This window comes from Asparagus officinalis, chromosome 3 (genome assembly GCF_001876935.1).
Source record: "Asparagus officinalis chromosome 3, Aspof.V1, whole genome shotgun sequence".
NCBI classification, from domain to species: domain Eukaryota; kingdom Viridiplantae; phylum Streptophyta; class Magnoliopsida; order Asparagales; family Asparagaceae; genus Asparagus; species Asparagus officinalis.
In genome coordinates, this window is record NC_033796.1 from 73,828,754 (window position 1) to 73,846,517 (window position 17,764).

The following is a 17,764-nucleotide window of genomic DNA, read 5'->3' on the forward strand; positions in this document are numbered from 1 at the left end:
CTGGTATGGGGCCACAAGCGGGGGTCTCAACGACCCCTACGCCCGCGCTCGGAGGCAATGATTTTTGGTACTTTCGGGCACAAAGCCGTATCTGCATCTTCTGACATTAGTGTCTAATCTGAGTAGGTGCAACTGAGAGAGTGATCTCTATCCCTTCGGATGAAGAGGGGGAGACCGGAGATGGAAAAGAGCCTGGTGACTCAGGTAAGCATAGGCTTAAAATGTTGTTGATTTTCCTGAGCCGAAGGGGCATTTATCAATCTCTCCTTTTGCATCCGCAGCCGGCCCTTCTCATGGAGCTACTGGCAAGGAGGATCCTCCTTCTTGGGAGGGTCATTCAGGCGGAGAAATGGGCACGACGTCTCGATTCATGAGGCGCTGTCTAGCGAGGAAGAGGCGTTGGCTCCTGAGGACAGGTCCAACCAACAGGAGGGAACCTCCATTCCCGCGGGAGCATTGATTGGTGGGGAACCCTTGTCGCAAGAGCTTTCGCCACAGAGGAGGACTCCCACTCGGTCGGTGGCCGCTTCCTCCTCTGTAGTGGCTAGTGACGCCACGGTTGCTACCCCGATGGCATCGGTGGCCCTACTGGCTTTGGCGTCGCCCACCCCCGTTTCCGCGGTTATGACCACCAGCACTTCAATCGTAACCACGTCTTTGGCGGAGGGGACTGCCCTTTCTCCCTTGGAACGCTTGCGGAAGAGGAGCACAACACGAGCCTTGGTTTACTTTGAAGACACCTTGGCCGACTGCATCAGACTCGTCCTGGAGGATAATTATTCTTTCGAGGAGTTCAAGGAGGACATTGATCAAAACATTTTCTTCTTGATCAAGAGGCTCGGCGCTACCGCGGCGAAGCCATACTTTTCCCGTTTGAAAGAAGCGGAAGAGGCTACTCAGCGGTTGCTCACCCTTCGTGCGCAGAGTTCCACAATTGTCGATCTTGCCTCCGATGAAGTCCGAGTAGCAGTGGAAGACCGCGATCGCCGCCTGAATAAGACTATTTCGCTGGAGACAAAGCTGGCCGTAGAATTGGAGCAGGCCAAGGCTGAGGATGCACGGGTGGCTCTTGAGCAGCAGACAACCGATAACCGTCTGTCTCACCTATTCTCCGAGATAGAGGAATTGAAACGGGTTATAGCTGATGCACAGGCCTCTTTGGTCACTCGAGAGAAGGCTCGCGAGCAAACGGCGAAGGAGTTGGAGGACATTTTGTCTCGTCGGCAATTGGTCGCTGATTCTGTCGAGGAGAAGGATCAAGCTCTCAAGGAGGCTAAAGATACCGTTCAGGACTTAGTCTCGTGCACCGAGGAGGATATTCGCCGAGAGATCCTGAAGAGACTTGAACTTCGCCTAGCCGGAGAGATTCGTGAGGTGGAATTACGGTTGAAAACCTTGTAATTTGCCTTTGATTCGCCGTTGTAATAGGATTTCTTTATGAATGAAATTATCTTTTCGTTCTTGGTTACTATTACTTCTGTGCAAGCTCCATTTAACATGTGTTAACTAGAGTGTTAGTTGTGAGGGGTGGTTTTCAGCTGTCGGCGAATTTTGTCCGTAAGCTTGTCTCCTCTACGAGCGGATTTCGTCCGCAGGCGGATTTGGAATTGACTCTAATTCCAGAGGGGTAATCAGTTTTGACCCGTGGGAATCTCAGCGGCGAATTCGCCATCAGATAGGCTCCACTTTCGGTGGGCCACGTATTGGTCTATGCTTACGTCAGCCAGGAAGATGTGGGCACGTCGCTTCGTATTGAATGTGGCGTAGTGGGGCTCTTCGTCCATCAGGCCCAATTCGGGCCGTTGTTGAAGATCGTGTCTAAAAACCGTTGGATCTTGGCCGTCCAGGTAGGATCCGATTTGTTCGGCTTTACCCTTCAACTGTTTTAGCCTTGAACGGTCCAATCAAGTATTGAGTAACCGTCTAGGGTTCTTAGGGTATTTAACGCCCTTACCCTCTATTAAGAGGATCTACAGCTTTTTATTGTCTTCCCCAGAGTAAACCCAAATTTTCCCTTCCTCATACCCCCGATGGCGCCGAAGGTGAAGAGGGTCGCTTCTAAGAAAAGGAAAGAACTGTCTTCTTCGAGCACTGCTGAGGCCGCCGCGGCCGAAGGTATCTTTTTGCTTCGGCCTTCGTGTGGGTTGAGTAGGTATTCTTCCTCTGACTCTTCCCTGTGTTTTTGCTGTGTTTTACAGGTCGAGAGGAGGCGCCGACTGCCGAGGAGCATGCGGCCGAGCCTATTTTGATTTCGGACGACGAATCTGAAGGTCCTGCGACCTCCGCCGCCTTAGACTTTGCTCCCCAGCCGGGAGCCGAACCCTACCTCAAGATTCCGCCCATTACGGCGCTCGCTCCGGGCTAAGAGCCTGCTCCCTCCGAGTCCTTGCCCTGGCAGGCTCGCGTCGAAGAGTTTAAGAATGCCGTGAGGCAGGTGATTTCCCTCGTCAGCCTTGGCATGGGCAGCTTTGATGGCTTCAGGCAGTCTCCCCTTGATAGCATGGTTGATTTGCGGTGATCGGGCGAAAACCGGCTCGCTACCCGTTGCATGCAGGAGCTCCGTCTCTTGGAGTCACGCATGATAGGGTTAGAGACCTTACTACGGGAAGGTCCGGAAGCCGACATGGAGTCTTGCCTGGCTCATGTCAGGCGTCAGGAAGCCTGGGAACAGGAGGTCCGTTCTAGAGAAATAGCGGATTTGGAGTCCATTGCCAACTTCTGGGTGGGTCAACAACATTCGTTGGAGGAGCAGATTATCGACCTTAATCGCACTATGGCTCGCCTGAGGGCCGAATTGGGACAGGCAGAGGCAAACTTGAAGGGGCTCCAGTCCGACGTTGTAAAGGTCAGTAAGAACGTTGAGGCGGAAACTCGAAACCTCCTAGCCTTACGCCAAAAGGATGCTGCTGCTAGGTCGAGCCGCAAAGACCGGATTCGGAAGGTAGCTGAAGACAAAGCTCGGGAAGACCACGCGAGCAAGGTGGCGGCGGCCAAAGAAGAGCTCTCCACTTTTAGCGTGTTCGATTGAGATCTCGGCCTTATGATTGTGTTAAGACATTTCGCTTATGACTCGTTTGTTTATGAAGTCATAACTTTGTTCAAATGTATTGTCTTAAAAATTGGGTGCATGTTTTGCTTCTTTGAACATAATATTATAACCTTCGCAGTTGCAAAAACCATAACTTTGTTCAAATGTATTGTTTTGAAGCATTTAATGAGGTTTGTGTTTCCTTGTTACGCATACCTCCTTTTAGTACATCGTCGTTCAGTGTTTTGCCCTGTAATGGCCGGCAATCTCGCGTCACAGGCGAAGTTCCCTTCGTGACAACGAGTTTACTTTAAGGGCCAAGCTCTATTCTGGCGAGTTCACACCGTTGATGAAGTTAGGGAGACGATGAGTTTGCTCGAATGACAAAACTCGACTCCTGATAGGTTCACATTACTATCAAAACTCAGTTGATTACCGAGTTCGTCTGTAGGTGAGACCCGAGCACGGCGAATTTTACTCAAGGGCTGAGCTCAACTGCTGGCGAGAAGGTCAAATTCGACTGATGGCGAGTTTACGCTGCAGGCGAATCCGTATAATGGTGAGTTTGAGTTGAAAGCCAAGCTCGATTGATGGCGAATTTACGCCGCAAGTGAAACTCGTATGATAGTGAGTTTACACAACAGGCAAAACTTTTGATACGTCAAATTCGTCTCCCAGTGGGAGATCCGACCGTGGGTGAAACTTGTGCCACGCGTCTGTCTGCGGGCCTAAGTGCTTGCCAGCTAAGGCTCTGCGGATGCATTAATGCTCATTAATGGTGAGGCGACAGATCGCCTCGCCTCCTGGGCTCAATCCGATTGGTCGGTTTGGAGTCCCGAGAGGCATGGCCTTTATTGGCGTTGAGATCAAAGCGTCGTAGGACACCTGGACCACTCGATCGTCTGAGGGGACTGATCACGGCCGTCGAATTTTCGGCTATATATGTATAATGTACTTGCCGTCTCTTCAACAACGTCCTCTTTCTTTCGAGATAATTCGCTAGAAGAAGAAATCTGCTGCAAGACTCCTCTTTGACCCATGGCTTCTGACTCCGACCATAGTGCTTCCGAGGGTGTTGGTTCCTCCGCCACCGTCGTCGACGTCAGGGTTCTATCCGTTTCCCCCGCGAACTCGGCCCAGGGGTCTTCCGCCCCCGACCCTACGGCTCACCCTGCATTCAAGGCTCTCCAGAAGTTGGAGGGCTTGGTGCATGGCATCGGCATCTCGGTCGGCATAGGTGATGGGAGGTATTACGATGCGCTCCCCCTCGTAGAGTCGGGTTTGAAGGCGGTCCACCGTGAGGGTGGCGTCTTGCTTGCACGGTAGTGTAAGCGGGAACTTGAGCACGTGGAGGGGTTGATGTACCGCCTCGAAGAGCTGGCGTACGACGACCCTTCCGACGTGCCACCGCCTCTCTCGCTGCGCCAAGTGCTCGAGCGCCAGGAGCGGGCGAGACGTATTCAGGTGAATCGAACAGGAGAACAAGGCAATTAGTCGTGCTGCTGCGGAGGTGGATCGATCGCTTCAGCTCCTCCACCAGGAGGAAGAGGAAGACGAAGCCACCCTTGCCAAGATGCGGCAGAAGCAGGCAGAGGCGGCGAAGGCCCGGCGTGCGGCGGCCCTGGCGGCGGTCAAAGCCGAGGTTGCTGCCTTCAGCCTGTTGAAGCTCCTCTGAGGCTCGCCTCCTCTCTGTTCTCTCTTTTTTTGTTGTGTTTATAACTTAGTTGATGCCGTGCGCATCATGACTAAACTAAAAACTTATGTAAATTTTGGCCCGTTGTGGCCCTTTTGCTTTGTTTATCCCTGCTTTGTATGCACATCTTTCTTTTTTTTCTTTGTCTGTGCTGTTTGGCATTTGAGTTGAACTTGGCGAACCTCTGACTATCTTGTTTTGGACTTAGTCGTTTTAGGCTCTTGTCCCGTCCTTGGTTGCTCACAGCGTGGGATCGGGTTAATTCCAATTTTCGCGTTGTAGCTCAAATGAGATAGAGAGAGTAACACTTGGCTTGCAGCAAAGAACAATCGTTCGCTCCTCCGACCAACTGAAGAACCCAACTTCGACTCGCCACTCGGCGAGTTGTTGCTTGGGGAACTGGTCTCGACAATTGTCGTCGTCGGGGTAGGCGACGACACGGGTGATAATCGAATCGCTCATGGATGTAGGAATATGACGATTGATCGTTGTAGGAGCCGTCGCGTAGTAGGCTACTACCCATCAGTTACCCTAAGAAAATGTTAGAATATCTGGAATAGGTCAAATAGTTCAGGGACGTAGGAGTGTGACTATTGACAGAAGTAATAGCACGTCACGTGGTAGGCTATTACTTAGGCTGTGCTATTCATAGGAATAACGACGCCAATCATCAGAGGTGATCATTAACATGATGGGGTCTTGTCGCGATTGGAGTAACTGTGGAGACCTACCATCCTTCTGAAGAGGATTGGTAAGTGGATTTTGTCAGAGGTTTGATGTTAACGTGACAGAGGCTGTCGTGATTGGAACGACTTTGAGGACCCACCATCCTTTAGAAGAGGATTGGCGGGGGACTGTGGCTCTGGTCCTAACTATTTGAAGGTTTGACCAAGTGGGCGTTTGATGTCGCCCACCTGAGATGCTAATCTCGCCTGTTTTGAGCGATTCGCCAAAACAGGGTATTTAGCTGGTAAAGTGGATTTCGCCTAGACTGATAGGCTTGCTTGGCATGAGTGATTCGCCTGATCTGAGCGATCCGCTTGATCTGAGCGATTCGCCTGATCTGAGCGATCCGCTTGATCTGAACGATTCACTTGATCTGAGCGGTTAGCCTATACTGAGCGATCCGCTTGATCTGAACGATTCGCCTGATTTGAGCGGTTAGCCTGTACTGAGCGGTTCGCTTGTACTGGTACCCTGGCTCAAGAAACGGAAGTGTAGGAACAGTTTTACCTCTTATACTAGTTGGAGGGCATGAGAGCCAGTTTAAACTCATACACTCGTGGGAGTTTGTGAAGGAGAACTAGGGGTAGTACTTCTTCAGATACTTGCCATTGATGGGCATCATGATCTTATCGCCATTCGGCTTGATGAGGCGATAGGCGCCGTTTAAGTAGACTGTCTCTACTACGAATGGTCCTTCCCATTTGGACTGGAATTTCCCCTTCTTCTTGGAAGTGAGGATCATCGGTCGGCGAATGGAGAGCACCAGCTCTCCCTCTTTGAAGGCTCGGTGTTTAACTTTCTTGTCGAAATTCTTGGCCATTCGAGCTTGATAAAACTCAATGTGCTGTTGAGCTTCCAGTCTGTCGAAATTCTTGGCCATTCGAGCTTGATAAAACTCAATGTGCTGTTGAGCTTCCAGTCGTTTGTCGTTCAACGCTTCGAGCTCTGCGAGTCGCAGTTGGTGATTTTCCTCGGCCGTCATCCCTGTTGCTAAGGCGACCGAGTCGCAGTTGGTGATTTTCCTCGGCCGTCATCCCTGTTGCTAAGGCGACGCGGAGGGATGGAATTTTAATCTCTAATGGCAATACGACTTCACAGCCGTATACCAATGAGTAGGGCGTGGTGCCAGTCGGTGTACGAACCGTCGTGCGATATGCCAACAGGCTCTCGCCTAGCTTTTCATTCCAATCGCGTTTGCTAGTGGAAGTCAGCTTGGTCAAGATCTTGATAATTGTTTTGTTGAAGGCCTCGGCCAAACCATTCGCTGAAGGGTTGTAGGCCGTGGAAGAGAGGTTCTGTATTCGGAATTTGTCACAGAACCTGGTGAATGCATGGCTAACGAATTGCGTGCCATTGTCATGAATAATACGCTAGGGTACGTCGTATCGGTATATGACGTGGTGCTTGATGAATTTGATCACGTCATTAGTCTTGACTTCTCTTAAGGGGATGGCTTCGGCCCACTTAGAGAAGTAATCGGTGATCGCGAGGATGAAACGATGGCCTTTCGCCGATGGCGGAGATATTGGCCCGACTATGTCCATCCCCCATGCTTCGAAGGGCCAAGACGCCCTCGTCGGATGCAGATCCTCAGGAGGCTGGTACATGTAGTTGGCGTGGATTTGGCATTCGTAGCAGCGCTTCACATAAGCGACCGCGTCAGTAACCATCCCAGGCCAGAAGTAGCCTGTCCTCCGTAGGCGATCCCAAAGTTTGGGTCCAGGCTGATGAGCCCCGCACGCGCCGTCATGGGCTTCGCGTAGGGACTCTTGTGCCTCTGCCTTTGAAAGACATCGAAGCAACAAGCCGTCGTATGACCTCCGATACAACGTTTTAGTGGTTGAATCATAGTAGAACCGCGAGGCACGTCGTCGGATAGACTCTCATTCCTTCGCGTCTTCGGGCAATATGCCGTATAGGACGTAATCGATGATCGGGAGATGCCAGTCCTTCTGATCAGGCTGATCCGGGGTTTGATGAGTGGCGTTCACCTCTGGGACGTCTCTTAGTCGAAAAAGTTTTCGACTGGCAACAATGACTCGTTGGGTCGTTCCCAAAGGCTGAGCTAAGTTAGCCGCCAAGGAAGCGAGAGCGTCTGCATGCGTGTTCCTGGAACGGAGCACATGCTCGATGCGAAAACTCTCGAGTGACTCCATTAGTCTGATAGCCGCTTTGTGGAGTGGGATGAGATCGTCGTTCCTGACTTCATACTCGCCGGTCATTAACGATGAGTTGGGAATCACCGTAAGCCTCCAGACGCTTGATTCCCAACTCTCTGGCCAACTCGAGCCCTATGAGCAACGCGTTGTACTCAGCCACGTTGTTGGTGCACGGTTCCGTCAAGGAAAAGGCCCGGGGTAACACGTGGCCATGCGGAGAGGTGAGGACCACCCCCACTCCTGCAGTGATAGAGCCGCTCGCGCCTGCACGAGACGCGCCGTCGAAGAACATCTGCCACACCTCTGGTGACGAAGTCATATTGGCTTCGGGTGGTTCATCTGGCAGATCTTCAAATAGATCGGTCTTCGACCCCAGCGGGTGACTAGCCATGAGATCGCAGATGGCCTGTCCCTTGACTGATTTTTGTGGCATGAAGTGGATGTCGTATTGAGAGAGCAGAAGTGCCCACCTGGCCAGACGCTAGTTTAATGCTGCAGGTTGTGTCATGAAGACCCGAATGGGGTTTATCCGGGAAATGACATGGATCGTTTGGCCAACCAAGTAGTGCCTCATCTTTTGGATGGCGAACACCAAGGCTAGGCATTCCTTCTCGACCATTGGGTACCACTGTTCGGCGCCCTGCAAGGTTCTGCTCAGGTAGTAGATGCCTTGATCGTGGCCGGCATCGTCGTTTTGTGCCAAGAGGGAGCCTAGAGAATGTTCCATGGCCCTTATATATATGAGGAATGGCCTCCCTGAGATTGGCGCCGTGAGGACAGGCGGGTTTGAGAGATAAGCTTTGATCTCTTCAAAGGCCTTTTGGCATGGCTCATCCCAGATGAAGGAAGTACCTTTCTTCATCAGCTTAGAGAAGGGTTGACATTTGCCCGAGAGATTTGAGATGAATCTTCGGATATAAGCCAGTCGTCCCTGAAAGCCTCTTAGCTCTTTAAGATTACGGGGTGGCTGAAGCTCTTGAATAGCTCACACCTTGTCTGGATCAATCCGGATTCCTTTCGTCGTGACGACGAAACCGAGGAATTTACCGCTGGACATCCCCAAGAATGACTTAGTAGGATTCATCTTGAGTTGATGAGTCCTCATGAGTTTGAACATCGCCTTCAAGTCTTTGAGGTGGTCCTCCTTATGGCGACTCTTCACGACCAGGTCGTCTACATAGCACTCGACCGTCTTTCGCAGATGATCTCGAAAGATCATGCTCATGGCGCGCTGGTAGGTTGCGCCGGTGTTCTTGAGTCCGAATGGACTAACGGTGTAGCAGTACACCCCCATGGGAGTTCTGAATGCAGTGTGCTTCTCGTCTTCGAGGTGCATTTTGATTTGATTGTACCCCAAGAAGCCATCCATGAAGGACATCCTCTCGAATCCGCACGTGTTGTCAATGATGACATCTGTGATGGGCAGAGAAAATTCGTCTTTAGGGCACACGGCGTTGAGATTCCTAAAGTCGATGCAGATGCAGATCTTACCGTTCTTCTTCAAGACCGGAACAATATTCGCCACCCAGTCGGGGTGTTGCTCCTCTCTGATGAAACCGGATTCAATCAACTTCTTCACTTCGGCTTTGATCGACTCCATGATCTGAGGGCGAAACCACCTCTGCTGTTGCTTGATTGGTTTAGCGTCAGGGTTGATGTTGAGGCGATGCATGGCGACCCACGGATCCAGACCAGGCATGTCCTCGTAATTCCAGGCGAAGACATCAATGTATTCCCGTATGAGGGCAATGAGGTCCTCTTTTTTCTGAGGAGGCAGACTGCCGCTGATGAATATGGGTTTGGGATTCGCCTCAGTACCCATGTTCACCTGAAGGACTTCATCTTCGGTTGGCGGTTCGCGTTGTTCAAAGCGGCTGTTCCACTGGGCGTTAACATGGCGATCCTATGTCTCGTCATAGAGTGGAAGTTGTCCGTCCTCTGCCATTTCGGCGGGGTCTATTATAGCCATGTTGACTGTAAGGCTATCGAACAGATCCCTCACGCTGACGTCCGAGTCCCAAGCCGAGGTTGTTGACGATTGATCCCCTAAACATGCATAGCAAATCTGACGAGGAGGAGGAGTAGCCTAAGCCTCTTCTAGTCCTGTTGAAGTAATTTGAGGGCTTCCCTTTGGGTACGTAGGCGGGTCGGATGACCGTCTTGCGTCCTCGGCCGTAATTCAGGCCCTCTAAATGAGTGAGGTCATACCCCATGTCGCTCATCATTCGTTTTGCAACTCGACTGTATTGCGAAAACTGGGGCGTTGGGTCCTCGTCCTCAGATTCATCCCATAGCGTGCACAGGGGATGATCGATCCGACCGAAAATAATATCTTTTCGATAATTATTTCGGGCCGGCACGACGAACACAGCTTGCGATGACCTGATCGGCTGCGTCTTGGCGACGTATGACGAGCACACCGGCAAGTGTATGGAAGGCTCACTGTAGTTATTAGGTGCCTTATCCTCGGACGTGGAGCAAGACGACAAATAAGCAAAGTCGGATTTCTCATTCATGGTAATTTTTCCGCCTGAACAGCGTTGGTTACATGGTGACTCTCGTAACCGATTACAATTGACTCGAAGTCATTCAGAATTAAGCTGTCACCGTATTTAGGCTCGCTGTCCGCCTCGTTGCCACTCTCCAGTTCTTCTGCTGGTGGCTCGTCGAGGTCCTGGTACAGCAGAGAATCCGCGAAGTAGTTTTCAACGCCTTTAAAGGGCTGCTTGTCGGCCACTACTGTCTTTACTCGCTCGTAGTCGTCCATGTACTTCAAGCACTGGTGCAATGTGGACGGAACTATTCGGTTGCCATGAATCCACGGACGTCCCAAGAGCATGTTGTAGGAGGGTTCGGCGTCGATGACGTAGCACGTCACCTCCGTCTTCATGTCGCCTATCCGACATTTCAGGCGGATTTTGCCGAGCGGCCGAGTCCCCGTGGCGTTAAAGCCGAAGATGGTAGTCGCGGTCGAGGCTAGGCACTTTGACGGTATCCCCAAGTGTTTGATTAACTTTAGGGGCACAATGCTCAGCGCAGACCCCGGATCGACCTGAATCCGATCCACTTTCGATGATCCGATGTATCCCGTGAAGTACAGCGGCCGGTCATGGGATGTGCTCTTGATGAGCATGTCCTCAGGAGTGAAAGTGATGCACGGGACCCGTCTCTCGGAGACTTGGCAGCAAGTCGCACATTCCTGTTCTGCCTCTGTTTCTTTCGAGAAATGGGTAGAGAACGCCTCTGAGTCGGCCAACGCCTCCTGTAGGGCCTCCCAGGTAGATCTGGATAACCGGAGGAGGTCGTACATGGTGATTCGCGCGGGGATGCTTTTCAATTGCGCGAGCACGTTGAACCGGAAAGGTTAACGGCTTAAGCCTGGTCCGTCTGGATTGGGAGGGGTTGCTGCGGCTGGCCTCGCGGGAGGTCCTGTCGGGTTCTCCGCCCTCGCGGGATATTCTTTCGCGAATTCTTTCCCTGCTCTTGTGGCGAAGACGTTGGTGTCCTCTTCAGAGTCTGTCAGGGCAGTCATCGCCGTGTTATCTCTATCCAGGATGGCGAAGACATCTGTAAGGCGTCAAAAAAATGCTTACAGGCAATCCAAATAACCACTCAAACAACAGGGAAGAACAATATAAACTCATCCGGACAACACAGTGTAGACTGCAGCGGCCAAAGAGAAAACACTCAGTCAGTTATCTTGCCCCCGTTTCAACTGTAGTGCACTGATACCCCTATAAATACCTCCCTAAGCACGAAATAAAGGACAGAGAGCATTTTGGAGCAGAAGAGGCTTGAGCTTTCAGTGATTTTGAAGAAGAGAGAGAACTTTCACCCTTTGACAAGCATCATTCGGTGATTCCTAGAGATCTAAGCTCAGACTTGATCTTTGGAAGAACGGACATCTTACATCGATAAGATATCCGTTTTCAAATCTTTACTTTGATAAACGAAGGAGAGATCCCTAAGCACCCTCACGATCTTTGAATCGGTGGTCAACGAGCCAAAGCACTCACGGCACAGGCAAAGTCCCACAAAGCAGGAGTTGATAGACAATTTCTGTGTTATTTTCTCGAGAGTTGTAATTTTTTTTAGTTTCATTGTAATTTAGTGTAAACAAATTAAAGTTTAATGGAATCGACAATGGAGTTAACTTTCGCTGAAAACAAACTGGCGACCACAGTGGGAGCCAGCGGTCTCGCTGCCGAGACCGCAGTGTCATGGCCAGCCAATAATGACAAAGCGGGCTCGTCAAAGGCAACGCCAGCGCCGCGCTCGTCAATTGGCTAAGGCCATGCAACAAACCGACGGAGTCCATTACTATACAGACTTAAAGTCGAGGAAACAAAAAGTGAACCAATTGCCTCAACGGCAAACCAATCACATCTCTGCACAGCTTACGACGGAGGAATGGACTCTGGTCAAAAGAGCCCGTTCTACTCTCAAAGAGCGTATACAAAGGCGTCAAGCAAAGGTGGCTCGCGCTCGTGCCCTTCGTCAACAAGCGCAGAGGAACAAGAAGGAAATGGTGTCTGAAAAAGACATCGAAGAACTGTAAAATTTGGGTTCCAAAGACCTAAAATACCCAAAAATTACAGAGGAATGTAAACTCTTACCGCAGCAGCTCATACTGCCGCGGTAATCTATTCGACCGCGGCAGTCCGAGCTGCCGCGGCACTTTGCTCAACCGCGACAGTGAAAACTACCGCGGCACTTCATGTGGTCGTGATGTTCATCGCCGTCGCAAAACCACATCTGCAGTTCCATCGACACCCAATCCTGGTCCTTCTACTGCAACAGCGTCTACTTCATCACCAGTGAAACCCTGGGTTAGCCCAGATTTGTCCGAATTCAAGATCACAATGGCGGATCGCCTTGGTCCTTCAATTGACAATCGAGGCAAAGCCCCAATCAAAGAAGATCCAAGTCCAGCAAACAAACCCTTAGTGGTTTCGTATACAGGGGGTCGTAAGCACCCTCCTGTTAGAATTACTCCAGTCCAAGATGAAAGAATACCAGTTCACTCTCGTTTAGGACCTCTGAAAACTCCACACCCGCAAGGGGGTGGATTTAAAAATTCAACTTTGGATCGCTCAGAGGCGACGACCAGTCGTCCTGTGCATGTTAACAAAGTTCAAAGACAAAAGATAGGTTGCTCAAATCACAATAATGATGAGCTGTACTATCAGAAAAATGACTCAAGAAAGAGGATTGCCTGAGAAGATGAGTCCCATTGCGCATGCGAGAGACTCATTAAGGCAGTATTGACAGAATGCGGTTGCTCTAAAAATAATTCAACAAGAGTATCCGTATTTCAAAGATTGTCCAACGAAGCGTCAAGACCCAAGATGAGACGTTTCAATAAGAAGAAACCTGTAATCCGACAAAATGAGTTCCCTGAGGTCACTATCAACATGACCAACAAAGGAAAGTAAAAATCAGTTAACCACGACCCTGATTTCTCTCCGGGAGGAAGAGTTGAGCGGGGTCTTTCTCAAAGGATGTTGCGATTACAAAGAAGAGCCAACCTACGTCGAGATTACAAGAGAATGCACGAGGGGCTATCTTCGGATGAAGAAATGTCAGATACTTATTCCGCCATTGCATCGGACGATACCGCGTCCAGTGTTGGACGAGTCAGAGAATCATTCGCGATCACGCCGGATCAACTGGCTCACATACTGCAGGAAGCGTTGGCTAAACAACACGAAGAAATTAGAGCTGAATTTAAAACCGAGATGGAGTTGACTATACAGCAGATGCGAGATTTGCAGGTTCAGCAACACCAACCGGAGTCGAGCCAGAAGGCGGAATCCAGCCGGCGTAATGAAGAGGATGAGACTATCTTTGACGATCCTCCTCCAGATAAAGACAACTCCGGAAGCGGTCCGACCAAATCATCCACTCAACCTCCACAGATCTACTTAGAGGTCATGGGGGTTGTCCCCTCTAAAACTTGGAAGGAGTTGAAAGTGAGAGGTGAACAGGCTGAACGCTTTCTCAAGAGAAAGAACTTGGAGAGAGGTCAGCCACCAGCTAATAATCAAAAGCAGAACTTTAATCCTCGAGGCAGAGGAAGAGGATCAACGGCAGCTGTGGATGCACATCAAACATCGCAACAGCCACCGCAACAACAACCGCAGTAGTCATCCTTCCAGTTGGCACCAAATCAGAATCAACAGCCTCCGAGACAACCCAAGACTTCGGAGCCCAGATTCCCGAAGGAATATTCTTTCAAAGATGATGAAGTCCCAGTCATCTTCAAATACTTGTTAGAGAATAACAAGATCAAGCTTCCACCGGTCACAAACCAAGAAGAAGAAACGAAGATCAATGACCCGAAAGGTCACAAACCAAGAAGAAGCAACGAAGATTAATGACCCGAAATACTGTGCATATCACAGAAGGGTCCACCATCCAACTAAGACGTGTTATGTCTTAAAGGATAAAATACAAACCTTAATTGATGTTGTTATTGTGACACCGAAGCCAAAGGAGAAGAAAGTAGGCGCAAACGCGGTCTCAATTAGCTTCAGATCGGTTCCTTTGTCCTGGTTTCAAGCAGAGCCAGTATCAAAGGTCGAAGTGCAAACCATTAACGATGACCCTCATGGACAGCGCCAGAAGGGGCTTGTATCTCACACAACCCCCAACGGCGAAATCCTTTGGGTTCATCCGGATTTGCTCGAAGATGAACAGTGGACAACATCCACATCAAAGAAGAAATCAAAGGGCAAGGGAAAAGAGAAATCCTGTTATGGAGCCTCGGCGATTCCCGAGAAGAACGATGAAGAGATAGCAGCTTTATCACTTTCTGATGGAGAACAAGAAGTTTTCGCTACAAGAAGTGGGAATGAGTACCATTATAAATATCATGAGACTTCTAACCCAAATGCTACAACTCTAAAGGAGCTGGGGATAGTTACAACTCCTCTAGTAGCTGCTGAAAAGCCGCAACAACCGGCTAAGCAAAAAGAGAAAGAACCCCAACATAAAGAGGTTCAAATTCCGAAGCAGTCTCGTTTCAGCCGACCGATTGGACGAGATAAACCGGAAAGCTCGAACGCACCATATCGTTTCGACGTTATGGCTCAGCTAACTAATATCCCAGCAAGAATCACATTGTACGAGTTGCTGCGCCTCTCAAAAGAAACCAGAGAAGCTTTACAAGAAGCTTTGGCTGATTCTGAGGTATTCCTCACTCAGGTCAAGCCAACTCCTGAAGAGCCAGAGTCATCAGCGCAGCATTGCAATCTGGCAGCCACCAAATTTCCTTGCATTGCTTTCACAAAAGAATACATGCAAGTCAGGAATTCAAAACATGATAGACCGTTATATTTTACTGGATATATCGGTTCGAGCGTTGTCAACCGGATCCAAGTTGATCCGGGTTCCGCTGTTAGCATCATGCCACTTCGGTTGATGTACCACCTCGGAATTCCCGCCAGCAAGTTAGCCTCCACATGATAGACCGTTATATTTTACTGGATATATCGGTTCGAGCGTTGTCAACCGGATCCAAGTTGATCCGGGTTCCGCTGTTAGCATCATGCCACTTCGGTTGATGTACCACCTCGGAATCCCCGCCAGCAAGTTAGCTTCCACAGGAACGGTTATCTATGGGTTCAATACTAGCGGGTCAAGACCGTTAGGAAAAATTCGGGTGAAGTGTCAACTCGGAGATTTAAAGTCTGAAAATTACTTTACTGACTCCCTTCTTTATGGTGCTGAGTCTGATACTGAACCATCGGCCCATGGCACGGACAGCGGAGAAGAAGCTGATACCGAAGCCGGGCTCGATTATAGTGAAGGTCTTGTACTAAATGACATTGAACCTCTTGTAATCGATCTTGACGGTGATGAATCGTCGGACGAAAGTTGTAATTGGCAACTTGCCGATGAAATAATAAAGGATGATTTAGAGTATTCGCCTTGTCTTAATAATGTAATGCAGGAATTGTATGACGATCCTAGTCTACACATGCCACTTCGCTCGTCTTGCACGACGATAAAATATCTTCAAAATCCAGTCGGAACAACTGTGATTCTACCCGCAAAGACAGGGGGTAAAAAAGAAATAATCTTTGGAAAAGGGGATCCATCCCCAACTCCTGATCTTTTCTTGGACACCAATTCGGATGAAGAAAAACCCGGGCGACATTTCTCTCGGTACAGTTCACAAGCGAATGATTATATGACGAACCAAGGCTATGACCTCTCGCTTGGTGAAGGTCTCTATTTTGGTCAAGGTGTTAGGGTTCCACCCCGTTCCTGCCTATGACCAAAAGGAAAACCAGACCATTAATTCAGTCGTATGGGGCTCTGGGTTATGCTTCTCATCCGATGACGATTTAAATGCCAACAGATCATTAACCAATTAGATAGCACAGGAGTGGGCATTCATCCGAACTGTCAAATTGGGATTCGGCACCGTGAGCATTGGTAAAGATTCAGCTCTATATGTCGAACATGGCGACATTGATCCTTCCACAAACCGAAGAGGACGATCAATTTGCCTATTTGGGAAGATCACATGGATGCATTACATGAATATCCAATATGGGCGGGATAGATTTGAGCAAAGAGAACCATCCTACTGAGGATAAAGTAGTCCAGGTTAATATGGGTGACGAAACTAATCCGAAACCTATATTGTATTAGTGGTGAATCTTCCACCGGATGAAAAAGAGGAACTAATCGCCCTTGTTAAAGAGTATATCGACGTTTTCGCTTGGAACTACGAAGATATGCCGGGACTCGACCCAGATGTAGCAATGCATAGCCTTAACATTAAACCGGATGTTAAACCTGTCAAACAACAACAAAGACGGTTTCGTCGGTAGATTATGGAGGCGATAGAAGCTGAAGTCAAGAAGCTGATTGATTCGGGTTTTGTCAGAGAAGAACAACATCCTGAATGGTTGGCCAATATCGTTCCAGTCCTCAAAAAGAACGGAAAAATCAGAATCTGCATTGACTTCAGAGATCTAAATACGGCCTGTCCTAAAGATGACTTTCCTCTACCGATTACGGACGTCATCATTGACAACACATGCGGGTTTGAAAGAATGTCATTCATGGACGGATTTTCTGGGTATAATCAAATCAAGATGCACCCGGATGATGAAAAGCATACGGCATTCAGAACACCCCTGGGTGTGTTTTGTTACACTGTTATGCCATTTGGTTTGAAGAATGCCGGTGCTACATACCAACGAGCAATGACGAAGATCTTTCAAGAGCACCTCCGGAAGACCGTCGAATGTGCTATGTTGATGACCTGGTCGTTAAGAGTCGTGATAAAAATGATCACATTAACGATTTGAAGACGATGTTCGATCTTATGAGGAGTCATCAGCTAAAAATGAACCCGACTAAATCCTTCCTTGGAATGTCGAGCGGCAAATTTCTTGGATTCGTCGTCACCACAAAAGGTATTCATATTGATCCTGATAAGGTGAAAGCAATACATGAGCTACAACCCCCGAGAAATCTTAAAGAACTCAGAGGGTTGCAAGGTCGATTGGCATACATCCGTCGGTTTATATCAAATCTGTCTGGAAAATGTCAACCGTTCTCTAAACTCGCGAAGAAAGGCGTGTCGTTCGTTTGGGATGAAGCATGCCAAAAGGCATTCGAAGATATTAAGAAATATCTGGCGAATCCACCTATTCTCGTTGCACCGAAATCGGGCAGACTGTTTTTGATTTATGTCAAAGCGACGAGCCATTCGTTAAGTGCATTACTTGCACAAGACGACGATAACGGTCATGAGCAAGCTGTGTATTATCTGAGTCGTACATTGGTAGGAGCTGAATCTCGTTATCCAATGATTGAGAAGGAATGCCTTGCATTGGTATTCGCGATTCAGAAAATGCGACATTATTTAGTCGGACAGACGATTTATGTCATTTCCAACATAAATCCCGTCCGAGTGTTCATGACCCAACCGGCTTCCATGAATTGGCGTCTAGCCAGATGGGCTTTGCTCTTGTCGCAATATGATTTATACTTCAAGCAACAAAAATCAGTCAAGGGACGAGCCATTTGCGACCTCTTGGCAGAAAATCCTACAAAAGATGTAGTTGAGTTGTACGACGACCTGCCGGACGAAACTCATGAAGTTAATATCACCTCACATCAACAAGTATGGCAATT